At 39.5% G+C, this 15,250-nt stretch overlaps 4 pseudogenes; 1 reads left to right on the top strand and 3 right to left on the bottom strand.

Annotated features, from left to right (window-relative positions):
- Positions 1-6: 6 nt before the first annotated feature.
- LOC130505679 (ATPase family AAA domain-containing protein At1g05910-like) lies at positions 7-5,440 on the bottom strand (annotated as a pseudogene).
- Positions 5,441-5,785: 345 nt separating this feature from the next.
- On the bottom strand, positions 5,786-10,199 carry LOC130505677 (probable E3 ubiquitin-protein ligase ARI5; annotated as a pseudogene).
- Positions 10,200-10,886: 687 nt separating this feature from the next.
- Positions 10,887-12,501, top strand: LOC108860334 (1-aminocyclopropane-1-carboxylate oxidase homolog 1-like; annotated as a pseudogene).
- Positions 12,502-12,729: 228 nt separating this feature from the next.
- LOC130505678 (probable E3 ubiquitin-protein ligase ARI12) lies at positions 12,730-15,244 on the bottom strand (annotated as a pseudogene).
- Between the last annotated feature and the right edge of the window lie 6 nt (positions 15,245-15,250).

Here is a 15,250-nt window from a genome sequence, read left to right as displayed (position 1 = left end):
TCATTTCTACGTCTGAATCTTGGTGTTCTGGTTTTTCTCTGCAGCTGAATCTGTTAACACAAACAAGTATTGCCAAGTCACATTAGCAACTAGTAGTTTTGATTGTAAAACAAGAACCATAAGCGTTTGCAGTGGCATTACTTACCTGTACAGGCAGCATCAGCTGTTTTCTTAGGCTTCTTAAGACCTTCATGTTCTCGTTCTATATAACCTCTGGCTGCACATTTCGAAGCCGGGCACTTGCTCTAGTAACAGTCCCCATCTGCACTACAGGAGCTAGACCAAGGATAGATCCACTCAGATCATCTGTATCTGTGCAGGACCACCTTCAGCTGCGATCTTATCACAATATGTTAGCAGTGCTGGGTCCATCTGCGAAAGCATCCCATGCACCTGAAAACATAAAGATATATTCATGGCTTCAGAGAAAAGCTCCGTGGGAATGATAGGCCATGGAAAGCTATAAACGCATTCAAAAGAGACTAGTAAACATACTACATCCCGAAGCTCATAGGCTCTACTGACAATTCTCGCTCCAGCGTAATCATCTCCATTGTAAGCCTGGATGAATGAGATCAACATTTTGTAAATAAGACCACATTCTCTAGATTGTAAAGGTTTTATAGCCATGTAAAAAGGAGAGATGTGTTGTAGTAAAACAGGAGTCCACCTTGGCATTTCTCACAATGAGATCAACATCTTGCAAGAACGGTGAACATGTGAGGTACTGCCCAGCATCGACACGCTGCAGCAGAGTTGCCGTATCCATTGGATTTTGAATTATTGTGCGATAGTCTGGAACATCCTCATCAGTAACTGGGAAGTGGAATGCGCTGAATCTTTTATCATATAGTATCCTGCATAGCAAACGTATACTACAAGTTATATAATATAAAAGTAACGAGACAACTGTTATCACATAAGCATATAGATTTAAATAGAACATTTGAAACGTGCACGGTAGGCCATCAATCACTAGAAGATTATCGTCGAGCAGACAATTTTAATGGAGGTTTATATAGAGTCAAGGCCATTACACATTTACCTATTGCAAACGTCTCTGAGACACATACGCAAACGTCGAAGGGCATGCTGCTCTGCTTCCACCTTGGCTTTTATTTCTGCGGGTTTTGGACCAGTAGGTTCTTTTGGAAGCTTTGGAAGTTCTGGAAGGGGTGGTCCATCAGGTTTGCCATTTAAGCCTGAAATGACTGAGAGAGCAGCTTCAATCAAACGGTCAAAGAACAAGGACCTGTCTTCGCCTGATGGTTTGTCCACAGTATAGCTGAAAGCAAAGGTACATATTCTAAAAAACGAGTAATAAACCACAAGGATGGAATTTATACATGTACAACCATAAAAGTTTACTAAGTTGGCGTATAAACAATAAAAAAGGCAATGCTAATTCTCATAATTTGTCAAATCTTGTACATAAGTTCATAACTTTATATGATCATTACATCCCTAGTGTTAAAGCTGCTTAATGTGGTCAACATCAGACAAACCAAAACATCAACAGCTTCAATCAAACATCAACAGCTTCATATATTAACTCAAGACAAACATGCACATACAACCGAAATGCATGCTTTGACACTGAAGGGATGACTAGCTCTCAGAACAAGCTCATACATTATCATATTATACTGAGAGGCTAGTAACAAAAAGTGTTGACTCATGACCAAACACCAAAGAAAGTTACCTACCAGCTTTTCTAGAAAACAAAAGAAAAGCCAGTAATAAAACTGTACAATGTCTAATAGCAAGTAGAGCATAAACTTACACAGATCGATTGTCAAATACAGACTGCTCTTCAATGTCAGATAATTCACCATAAGATGTAGCAAGTAATAAATGGGCAGGTTTGATGGTAGTTCTTCTAACAAAGTCAGAAATACAGCCCTTAGCTGTTTCATGCGCCTGCGGTCATCAGTATCAAGATTCAATTAGACTTCTAATTCCTGCTACCACCAATAACAAGCTGATATATTGTATTAAGCAAACATGCAAACATCATCTCCCAAAGTAACCGCAGCAAAATGAGTTTTAGTTAGAAAGAACCACACTTACATTTTCCCACCAATTATTGAACATCGGTATGTAAAGTATTGAAGGTGTTGTTCTCCTAGCTTCGCTAAATATATGTACTAACGCCTCCTCCGGGGTCTTGGCACCAGGATCCGAAAGAAGAGATGGAAGTCCCAGAGAATGAATAGGAATTTTTCTAGCTCGTGCAAGATAGCAGGTCCAAGATGATCCTGTTAAGCTAACAAGTAAGTTAATTCAGTTCAAAATAATAAAGCCTTCTGAAAATAGTCACACGAAACTACAAGCAATTACCAGTCCAACTCCTTCACCACCAAGCAGCAGGAGTCGAGGACGATAAAAGGAGGAAATTGCGGATCCAAATGAAAGCATTGACAGCTTGGTCAACTCTGATGACATGGCTGACGAGGGAAAAATATCTGATATTAATCTCATGGATCCAAGGAGGTGTCGATGTAAACATGGCAATACAACAGGAGAGAGTGGTCTTGACTGCACAACAGACCCTCTATGGGCAGCAGGTGTAATAGCTGACATTGCCTCGACAAAGTGGCTCTTGTTAACCTTAACCACCCAACATCTATGGCAAATTTATCATCACTGGTATAAACTTGTGGATATTTCTCACGAAAAGCACGAATGGCAGCTTCAGTGCACAAAGCTTTCAGATCAGCACCACAATACCCTACACAACTAGCTGCTAGTTCCTCTTTCAGCTCACGACTAGGAGGATTTTTCCATTTACGAGTGTGGATATCCAATATCTCGGCTCGTGCTTCGCAGCCTGGTAAAGAAAAATTGAACTCTCGGTCGAATCTGCCAGGCCGGCGTAATGCTCCATCAATTGCATCTACCCTGTTTGTCGCTCCAATGAGAACAACTTGACCAGAGAATCAAGGCCATCCATCAGCGCCAGCAATGTTGAAACAATCGAATTATGTATTTGTTCCTGCTTGCTAGATCTTACAGGAGCAAGACCATCAATTTCATCAAAAAGATTATCGAAGGCTGATTTCGCTGAGCCTCCTCAAAGAGTAGCTTTAGTTGTCTCTCAGCCTCGCCAACCCACTTGCTAAGGACATCAGCACCCTTTCGCATATAAAAGCTAACTTTCTGTCCAGCTTTTGAAGCAGCACATGCCAATGCTCGAGCAATCAGTGTTTTACCAGTCCCTGGAGGACCACACAGCAGCACACCTCTGGGAGGAGTAATGTTGTAACTTGCAAAGAACTCTGGGTACAGCAACGGAAAGAAAACCATTTCCTTCAAATCATTAATGTATTCGGACAGCCCACCAATGTCGTCAAAATTAATATTGTCATTGATCTGCAGTGGCTGAATATCTGCACCTCCTTTAGAGCTTGGCCCAGCAGTCTGAACCCCGGAAGTTAATGCAGTTAAACCATCGCTTTGGTGACCCCAACCAGAAGCTCCAACATTCAACCCCAATGAACTTGATCCGTACGTGTCCAAACCCCAAATAGCCAAGGTGGTCCAGATCTGTTTCCACCTCGAGCCCAGGGAATTGCAGGGCCCTGATCCAGCTCATCAACAAGAAGAGAATCATCAGAATCATCTGTTCTTGTAAAGCGATGGCGCTTGTGAAGCCTAGACCCACCTCTCCTAACATCCCTTCCAACCCTGGTGCCCATGCCTTGATGCAACACTCTCGGGGAGATCTAGGCTGTTGTTGCTTGTTAATTTCTTCTGTAGGCATCCTACGCACTTCGGCGCGGTTTCGCAGATCATATCTCTTCCTTCCCTCCTGTTCTTCATCACCATCTTCATCATCATCGCCATCTTCTTCTCATCTTCTCCATCTCCCTCGTCTTCAGCCTCAACCTCATCTTCACCATCATCAGCATCATGATCATCTAGTTCATTTCCATTCTCGGTTTCTTCTGGGCCATCTTTCTCTTCTGACGAATCTTGATTGGCGCCAGATTCTGTTTTCAGTCGTTTATTAGCAATTATCTTTGAACGACGAGGACGAAGACCTTCACGTCGTGGTGCTGATTCAGTTTCCATGGCCTTTCTACTTTTTGAAGATGAGAAATTTCGATGAACTCCATTACTGCCTCTACTCCTTAAAGTTCGATATGCGGGACTCTGTAAAAGATCAGAAACTTATTCTTAAAAGGCATGACACATAAAGTAGCTGAAATTCATATTCAAGAGGAAAATATCCTGACCATCATATCTTCATCCTCCGCTCCAGAACTGTCAGTATAGTCTTCAAGATTTACAGAAAGTCTTCTCTTCCTAGTGGAACGACGGAGGTCGGGTGCAATTGGCTGTAGGTGATTAGCAATGTTATCAACATATGGTTTCATCAGAGACCAAGATGCAATACAGGTCACTAATAGGACAACAGCCACCACTATCGTCGGACTAAAATGATCATTTCTCCAAAGTGAACCTTCATAGCGGCGTAAATAATCATAGAAACTGGCATCTACTTAAAACCAGGGGACGCAGAAATGCTCTTAATTAGTAGTAAACTCAACAACAGTAACTCCTCTTTCCACTCATTCACATAAACAGACTAAACATCACCCAGTGGTACTTTCAGATGAGAAAAAAAATTTTACCGTAGCGTTGGATGCCCGTGCTGGCTTGTTCCCTTTATGGAGCATCTTAGCGATCTGAGAAGCAGCGGTTCTCGTCTTGGTGTTTTTTCTTTTCCTGTTATGATGTAAGTTGGGGGAGTAGTATAGTAAGAGCGGCCATACAATTGGGTCTCCTCCTAAGCCTATCGCTGCTTCTAACCGGCTTAGTATCCAACCCATCTCCTTGACTCTTCGGATGCATAGGGGAAAAACGCTACCTCTGATGACTACTACCTACTTCCATATACTACAAAAAAACTTAAAGATTCACATATCACATCTCAGCAACATAGCCAATATAACGGATCAAAAAAACTGTAGATTTCAAACACTCAAACTAGAGAATAAGTAGAAAAGCAACATAGCCACTCCCTTTCTTGATAGTCTAAACTCTTAATAGACATGCATTCACCCAAGAAGGGACGCCTCTAAAACAAAAAATTTCTAACCAAACCCTAGAAACTGGAGCCGGACGTGCTCAGCTCAAGTAAATCTACGGTTTCTGTACGCAACGGAGAAGAGATTACTCCTTACGTTCAGCTATTTATCCGATTGCATTAGCTATACAACTCAGAGGAGCCAATCAATAAACAAACGGAGATAATGCAAAAATCGAGCAAGGCGTAACAGATTTTGATGATAAACTTAGAGACGCGAGAACCTGAAGATTTGGAGAGAGGTGAGAAAGATTCGAAAGCGTTCAGTGGGAGACTGCAGGATTTGCAGGTCCGTCTCTTCTTTGCTCTTCCTTCTAAGCGTTTTTTTTTTTCTCTCTTCTTTTTTTTTTTTTGGTTTCCGGCTGCTGCTTTAATAAATTTTTGTTTACTTCACTCCCTGTTTGGACGTCAGGATATCTCTATTCCTGTCTCTCCCTAGCTAGTAATAGTGGATATTCTCCTTACAAGTTTGGATTATTTGAAATAACTCCCTCAATATTATCTTATATTACCTTAATTTTAAATTAGATTAATATGACGATTAACAATTCTTACAAACACCCAAGGTTTAGTTACATTTCAGTCATACTAACAGTTATTTATTGTAGAAAAATATTATTATTATATATGACCCACCAACCCACAAAAAATAGTAGATTTTGAACTTTCTTGAGTTGCTTTTGAAGAGACTAATACAAAGGAGATGGTAACATTTCTTCTTGACATGGAGAAACTTCAGACAAAAGAGACTCCATTTGGTGTTCATAGACGTTGCATTAGTAGAGCAAGACAAATCAAAAAGTCAAAGTAACCATGTGAATATTCTATTATACTATACAAATATTACAAACTCTTATCCGGCATAAGACAGAGAAAGACACTTCACTTGTGCGTGCAATTGTGTGCCTCAGTAGACCTTTCTCCAGTTTTGCTCAATTAACTCTTTAAAAGGTCTTTCTTTTTTTTACTTCCAAGTCAATAGATTCCTTAATGAGGCAGAGCGATTGTAATCTGAAACCTGAGGAGAGAGATCTCAGTTTCCATCAGAGTTTCTGCCGACCCGGCATTTTTGGAGCTTCCTTTACCCTTCACAACGCCTCCTTTTGTCTTGCTAGATTTAGAGCTTGTTGATTTGCTGCTAGCCCCTTGCGTACTAGTATCCACATCAGCAAGTCCATTCTCCAGAGCTTTCACCAGATTTTCAAAGTAGGTTTTCGTTATGCTGTTTGTATACAATAAACAAGTCATTGCGGTGTTAGCTTTTATATCGTTCTTCAGCTATTTCAGTATCTGACTACAGATGCAACAACTGATCTGAATATTACTCAATCCTAATTCAGACACAGAGTTTATCTTGTACCAAACAGCCGAGTAGATTAAGAAGGAAAAACAATATTTCACCTGGTCAAACCAGTTAGCTTTGTCCGGAAATGATTGAAGTCATCGGAAGGGCCTTCAGCAGTTAGAAAATCCTCCAGTTCCTTCTCTACGCATTTGTGGAGCCTCTCCAAACCTGACTCAGCTTCCCCTGATCAATAACCAACAAGAGAAACTTTAATCGCTCACCGACACAACAAACTAAGCTTTTCCAGCCAGATGAGGAGGATTCTGACCTTGCAAATACTCGAAAAATTGTTTCTTATCGTGATCAGGTAGATAGTACCCATATGCATATGTCCATTTCAGTACCCGTCTGCATTCAATTATCTGTAAAGGTATAATAATGGGGAGGAACATTCAGAGAGATGTTTGTAAAATTAAAATCTCATTAGTTATTTTAATATTTAGCTTGCTAACCTGAAGCCACGCCTCTGTGATGAACTTCAGCTGAGATTCCGGAGTGCACTGTATGTCGCTAAGCTTCTCGAGCTAGAAAAAACAAGGAGGAAAAGTTTGACAACAGAATGTGAGAAAATGCCATTAACAATACAGTCCCTATCTAGAGTCTGGACACAATTTGGCGTTGCAAATAATAGCAAAGGAAACACTGTTTGCTCAAATCATTCTCCACTCCAAAGAAGCTTAACTATCAGATCAACAAGGAGATAAAAAAATAAACAATAACATTAACAACAGTTCTTACCTTTTCCAATCGAGTTTTCTCCAGATCCTCCAAAGCTTTTTGCCTCGACTGCCAAAGCAGACAAAGAAAAAAAAGGGTAAAGTACATATGATGGGAAGACGAGAAACCTCTTAACATTGGGTAGTAGAACATAATGTCTTGTAAGTGTTGCAGCCAAGTAAGAAACACAACTCTACAGTTATCTTTGTTTATAAGATGTAAACAGCCTATAAACACATTAGTTGGTTTCGACTTATATAAAGATACTCACATGATTCACATATTCGATGCTCACAAGCCATGAAAAGAAAATGGAAAATCAAGTTAGCTCCAACATGCTGCAATTTTTTTTTATCATGCCAAGCTCATTATAATGCTATTTTTCCCGTACTTCAAACATCAGTACTGATTTGCTCACAACTGGGAAGTCAGGATATCTCATGATTCTCTATCTTATGCAAGAACCTAAATTAGAGTGTCTCGAACACTTTAAGCGTTCAAGGCCAGTTAGTATCAAAAATTGTACATACCGTCTGATTGCTTGCCCAGCGTTCATAATAATGAGTGTATCTCTCGAGCGAATTTTTTGCCATCTCTCTCCTCTTTTCAGCCTCATCATACTAAAACAAACCAATTCAACAAAAAAAAAAAACTAAAAACCATCACTGACTTGCAGAAAATGCAACGGATTATCAAAGAAGTAGAAGAGGACTTACTAGTCCTTCTTGCTTAGCCGACTCATACCGATTGCAGGCATAAAAACCACCAGTTCTTTCCCGTGAGCTGTCCATGCATTAAGGCAAAGCCTAAAGATTCATTACATATAAAGACTACATTCATTAGCACTTCTTGCATTTCCATCACAAGATTAAAACCATAAGGCATCGGATAGTAACAGCTAACAACCAAACTCAGACATCTTCAGAGATGGGGGGGATAAAGCATTACCAACAAAACTCATATTTACAAGGAGGTGTGCATGTCATGTGCATGCATCCATGATTCTTTTCAATTGGCCGCTTACATTTGGGGCAAGGCTTTGAATTTGCAAGTATCCTGGGTAAGAGGAGGTGCAAAACTGGTTAGCAACTAGTATAATGAGATTGGAAGATGCAAGAGAAATGAACAGAAGATTGGTGAAGCATGAACACGGAATAATACCAGTTCATATTTTCAGATTCAGCGCTGTTCTTACGTATCCATTGTGCTACTGTGTGACAATCCACAGGACGGTGAGCCTCTTCAGTGCACTGGAAATTTCATATATATTTATTTATTACAGGCTCAGAGATAAACCAAAGTGATTAACTTAGTCGGTTACGACACCAAAGAACTAACATTCCAGCAAAAGCTCCGTGAACACAAGCAGGAAACATCATAATTGCTAGTCCCGGCAGCAAACTCAATTGCATGCTCGCACCCTGGGGCAGGACACCATTTCATCTGAAGCAGAAAAAAAACAAATGAGAGAGGGAAATCAAGACAAGACAAGCGCCATAATCATAGGGAGGAAAGAGCACCATAGTTTGCTTAAATCAACGTTGAAGAAAAGTTGTGGTTATCTAGAATTTTTCTTATAAGAATAGATCTGGCAGCCAACCATACAAAGATTAAGAATAGACTATCAACACCAGTTCACAATTTCAATAGCCACTTTACAACATTGGAGGCCTTACCTTTCTGTTGTCTTCAACATATGACCTAAGGAAATATTATAGTACTTGTCTTTGTCTTCCCTGGAAGCGAATTTTCAAACATATCTTGACCAACAGCAGCAGGACAAGAAGGCTCGGGACACTTTAGCATCAAGCATCCTGGGCCATCATTGATGGTTGTACTGATATAACCTATATAATTGTAGAGAGTATACAAGTAAAGGTAATAAGAAGAAAAATAAAAATAAAATAAATGTTGTAGCAGAAAGCATCTACAAGCGGGAAACATGACATACCAGTCCAGCAGGTTGAGCAGAAAGGATGACCACAAGAAAGAGATACAATTTCTTCAGGAAGAAATGATTCAAAGCATATTCCACATGTAATCTAAAAAAACATCAAAAAATGCGTCAGTGAAACGACAGTGAACTAACAACAACAATTCAAGAGTCTGACAAAAAATCAAAAGGAATTAATTACTTCTCCGCAGTCAGGGGTTGAAACAAGAGGTCTCTCCAATATGCCAACAGCTTTCCGAACTCCCTCCTCATCCGCAAACCATTCATCATGTACTTTACTTACACTCCTAAAATGACAAATCTCTCGGGATTAGAGAAAGGGGGCGCATCAATATAGGGAAACAGAGAGAGAGATGGTAACACAGAAAATGTTAAAAAAAAATTACCAGTGATAGTGAAGAAGCAAATGCTGGCTTCGGCCTCGGTTATGGAGAGGACCATGGAAACTCTTCCAATGTCATCCATCTGAAGTCTGCGGATATCTTCTTCCTTGAGAACAACATAATTTATCTGGAAGCATGCATCATTCAACAAAAAAAATGAGTCGATGATCACAGTGAAATAAGAGCAGATGTGAAATAAACAGATAGAAAAAAAAAAACAATCAGCCGTATAAAGAAAACTAAATTTCACCTGATCTACCTATCCATCACTTATAAGACTAGGCATTGCATAACAAAAGTCTTAACAACAAAAAGAACTAAGCTGCTAAAAAAACACTAAAGTAAGCTCAAAACGGCAAACAAGTTCCAAACTTTAACAGCCATTTAATACTATCAAATGAAGTAATCAACAAAGAGCCATAGACTAACTATCCTAAATAGACACACTCTTCCAACATTAGTCGTCAATTGCAAAAGCAAGTACTATAAGTAGTAACAAGTTCTAAATCTATGCAAAGCTGTAAACAAAGCCACACACCTGAGAACGATGGGAGGCGATCAAGAGGGAATCATCCACGTCTTCCTCAACGAACCCGTAATCGGTCTCATCACCATCACTTTCGTTGTTCATCATCATCACCACCGCTGTAAAAATCATCTCTCCCGATCCCATATCGTGGGCACCAGCATGTCATCATCTGAATCCATGATCGATAAATTAAATCCTTTCTACTCTCCCTAAAGGCTTGAGCTTTAGAGGGAATCAGACAAAACCCCTCTCACTCAGAAAAGAGGTTCCTGAGAATCTCGCAAAGGAGGAAGTAAACAACTTTGTTAAGTTTGATCGAGAGAGATTCCGAATCGCTGGTGGCTTCAGGATTCAGAAACCGAGTAGATGTGATAACGAAACGTTTTAATCATATAAAAAGCAAGTGGAAAACATGACAAAACCTCCTCCTCTCCCGACAACAACATACATCTCACTAAAGATGAAGACTTTTGACTTTCTCGGTTTTTGAGTTATTTTAAATGTTTTTTTTTTCTTTTCTAGTTGAGCCCAAAAGATCCGTGTTGTGGGCTTCAAAGAGTGTGTGTGTGTTGTTCGTATAAACACCAAGTTGGAAGTGAGAGTATCAAACTCTTCCACGTTTCCTCTCTATAACAACTGGTCCTTTCTCAACATAAATGCATTCACAATGATTTTGAATAAGATCTTTCCCTTTGATACTACCAGAACACCCTCCAGAAGAAGACAGTGAGTACTATTAGAGCAACTCCAATGAGAATTTCTCTATCCAAATTTCTAAAAAATACTATATATTTATATATATATATACAGAAAATATGTATTATATATAATCATTTTATTTTTCGAATCTATTTTATTTTATTATTTTCAGATTTGTTTTTGAATTTTCCTGATTTTTTCTAAATAATTTCAGACGTGAATCATGTTTTAAAATCTGGTTTGGTACTTGACTCTAAACACAAGTTATTAAGAAGCAACTTGTTCTCCAAACCTTCTTTGCATAAACGAGAAAAAAAAACAACAATGGAGTCTACGACCACTGTTGCATTGGATCGTTCAACTCAGCTAAAAGCCTTCGACGAGACCAAGACCGGCGTGAAAGGCCTCGTCGAGGCCGGAGTCTCCGAGATTCCCGCCATCTTCCGTGCACCTCCCGCTACTATAACAAGCCCAAAACCACCTTCATCATCGCAGTTCACCATCCCAACAATCGATCTCCAAGGAGGCAGCAGCACGCACTCTACCACCTCGCGGCGGAACCTGGTGGAGAAGATAGGAGACGCGGCTGAGAGACGGGGCTTCTTCCAGGTGATCATCACGGTATCTCGCTAGATGTGATGGAGAGGATGAAAGAAGGGTTCGTGAGTTTCACGAGCAAGACCCGGAAGTGAGGAAAGGGTTCTACTCTCGAGATCCGAGTAGCAATGTGGTTTACAGTAGCAACTTCGATCTGTATAGCTCGCCGGCTGCTAACTGGAGAGATACGCTAGGTTGTTACACTGCTCCAGATCCTCCTAGACCGGAGGACTTGCCAGCGTCTTGCGGGTATGATTCGAACTTTGTTATAATCAATATAACAATCAAATAGTAGACAATATAGATAGATCAATAACAATATTCATTTTTAGACTTTTTGAACAAAAAAAGAATTGAATTAGGAGCTATGGTTTTCATAAAGGAAGGAGATTAAGATCATACTAGCTTACTAAGCATATGTCGGAATCTCTATATTCATTACAAGAACTCAACAAATGAATAAAATGTGTCTTGTTAATGTTTTTTTTTTGGTGGGGATTTTGTTAGGGAGGTTATGATTGAATATTCAGAGGAAGTGATGAAAGTGGGTAAATTGCTCTTTGAGCTTCTATCAGAAGCTCTAGGTTAAACACTAATCACCTCAAGGACATGGACTGCACCAAATCATTACTGCTACTCGGCCATTATTACCCTCCCTGTCCTCAACCAGATCTGACTCTTGGCTTAACCAAACACTCAGACAACTCTTTTCTCACGGTTCTTCTTCTAGACGACCACATCGGAGGGCTACAAGTTCTCCATGACCAATACTGGGTTGATGTTCCTCCTGTACCTGGAGCTCTTGTCGTCAACGTTGGAGACCTTCTCCAGGTTAACTAACTAACTAACCTACCCTTTAATTTGTAGCTTGGATCAATGTTTTTAAATCTTATTGGGTATTTGTGCAGCTTATTACCAACGGCAAGTTCATAAGCGTGGAGCATCGTGTTTTGGCGAATGGAGCTGGACCGCGTATCTCAGTGGGCTGCTTCTTCAGTTCGCATCTGATGGCGAATCCTAGAGTTTATGGACCTATCAAAGAGCTTTTGTCTGAACAAAACCCTCCAATATAGAGAGACACCACCATCACAGAGTATTCAAAGTTCTACAGATCCAAAGGATTCGATGGTACCTCTGGATTACTATACCTCAAGATCTAAGGAATATGCACGTTTATGTTAATAAGGCTTCAATGCCTTTTGCTCAAAAGGAGGTATAAACACGAAGTAAGTAAAAGTATAAAACTCTTCTACGTTTTCTGTCTACAACAACTGGGTCCTTGTGTGTCTTGTATGAATAGCGAAGGAAGATTATAGATAGATACAAAACGAAACAGAGTTCATATCAGACATGAGAAATCCAATGATTTCCCTATATAATTAGTACTTTAAACATTAAAATAAATTTATTCGCAATGATTTAAATGTTACAAGATCGTTTCCCTTAGATGTGTAACTCCAAATCCTCAACAAACTGGCCTTGATTAGGGACAACATTACTTAAGCCATCTTCAAGATCTCTTACAAGAAGCTCGTAGTAATTCGCGTTATTCTGTTGTGTGACAAAAAAAAACGAAATATCTCAAGATTAGGGTAGGTGTTAGGATTGCTTGAGAAGCAAGAAAGAAGGATATAGTAAAACCTAGTCCAGTCACTTAAATCGCTGCGGAATTTATTAAAATTCTCCGAAGGTCCATCTGAGTCAAGCAACGCATTCAGTTCATCCTCTGCATAGTTGTACAGCTTTCGCAGAGGAATCTCTGCTTTGTCTGATCAACAACATTGCATTGTTAGTTTAGTCTTTACTAGCTAGTGAATGTCTTCAAAGTTACGAACCTTGCTTGAGCTTCAAGAAAGCTTGCTTTTCGACCTGGTCCTCTCTTAGGTAATACGCATAAGCATAACTCCATTTCAAGACCCTTCTAGATTCCATGATCTGTATTTTATGTATGCATGTCACTTCAATTACGTGGAGACCATAACACAGAATGCAAAGATGTCTGTCACTGGTTTTAGTTTTGCTAACCTGAGACCAAGCTTCCGCGATGAACTGAAGCTGCTGTACCGTTGCTAACTGTTTGTTACTTAAGCCCGGAATCTGGCAAACAAGGAAAAGATATATTGATTCAACTGTAATTTACAGAGACTGAAACAGAACAGCATAGATCTCTCTTACAATATCAGTGTGCAGTTGCTGGAGTTTTGCTTTTGCTAGTTGCATCAACTGTACCAAAAACATAGTCAAGAGATGTCAATACAATTTCTTAAATGAATATTGGATACAGAGTTCATTGAAAAGTTTATAATATTACCGATTCATTATTCGTCCAATTTTGGTGACAATCTCTGTATCTATCTGCAGCAGATTCTGCCGTATTCCCCAAAACAGTCTCTTCATACTACATCATCAGCAAAAAGTATATACAACATGGAGAGGTCAAGCAGACAAATTGGTTAATAATACGCAAACCATAAAACTTTTCAAAGATCATATGGCAAGTTTCCGAGACCTCATCATGGATACAAGTGTATAAATCTAAGCCATTTTCTCCACCATGTTCAGTCCATACACCACGGCAGCGCCTGCGGAGGAATTTCACCAAAAACTAAAGTGTAAAACCACAAGACATGAACTAATGGAGCAAACAGAGATGACATATTGTGAAATTAAATAACCACCAGAGTCATAGCTACAAGGTGGTAAGCATTTCATCTTCAGTGACCAATCTTGATTTTCTATAATCCTTAGCTCACACCTAGGACAAGGCACCGTGTTCTGTCGTACCCTGAACTCATAATCCAAAAGTAAACATTTAAAAGATTCAAGGTGTTACAAAAAAAAAGATTCAAGTTTATATAATATGGGAAATAGATTTAGTATTTTGTTTTACCAGTTGGGGTCTTGGTAATCAGAACTGTTCATTGCTAACCAGTTTGCAGCTGATTCACAGTCCACAGGCTGTGAGTGTCCTTGCTGCACTGAAGAGAATTTTCAATACACAGTAAAATAGAAACTGGAACAAAGAGAGTTCAAGTCCAAAGATGCTCACATTCCAACAGAAACTAAGCAAGCAGAGACATAAGACATCAAAGTTTCCAGAACCAGGAGTAAGATGTACATCGCAGCTACGCCCCTGGGCAGAGCACACATTTCATCTAAAATGCCAAACAAGAAATAAGCTAAATCAAACCCCTTTAGCAGCACTTTGACTTTCTATATGACTAATCTAAGGTTGTGTGTTATGACTTTCTGTACCACTTTGCTGCCATCAACGTAAGATCTAAAGAGATATCGATCGTACTTAGTCTTCTCTTTCTCTGAAGCAAATCTCTCGATCATGTCTCTACCAACCGAAGCTGGACAATACCGTATGGACATTATTAATGTCCAGTACCGTCAACATCTGGAATCTCATTGATGCTTTGTTGATATGACCTATAAAATTACAGATCAGTATAAGGTCGAGAAAGAACAAGAGATAAACATTTGGGAGATCATACTTGTCCAGCAGAACTCGCATACACGATGGCCACATGAGACCGATGCAGACTTCTCGAGTGAGAGTAGTTTGAAGCAGATTCCACAACAGACACTATACAAAGATTATTAAAGGTGATAATGTATATTTGTTAATTTAGACACGGTCAAAAATGATGTGGGAGAAAAACATATGGATGTTACTTTTTTATCGTCAGAAGGTAAATCAAGTGGTGTTATCCAACTCCAATTAATCCAACGCTTTCTTTAACACTTTGGGCATTGTCAGACCATTTCTTGTCAAATTCACTAACATCCCTGAGAGTAAATATTTTTTTTTTTAATAACAGAGAGATTCAAAATAGGTTTCTTGAGAACAAGAAATACAAAATGTTATGACGCAGTACCAGCGAAAGTGAGCTAGCAGAAGTGTTGCATCGTCTTTGGAGATTGAGTA

Source organism: Raphanus sativus, unplaced genomic scaffold (assembly GCF_000801105.2).
Source record: "Raphanus sativus cultivar WK10039 unplaced genomic scaffold, ASM80110v3 Scaffold2490, whole genome shotgun sequence".
NCBI classification, from domain to species: Eukaryota; Viridiplantae; Streptophyta; class Magnoliopsida; order Brassicales; family Brassicaceae; genus Raphanus; species Raphanus sativus.
This window is presented reverse-complemented; position numbering and strand designations above follow the sequence as displayed.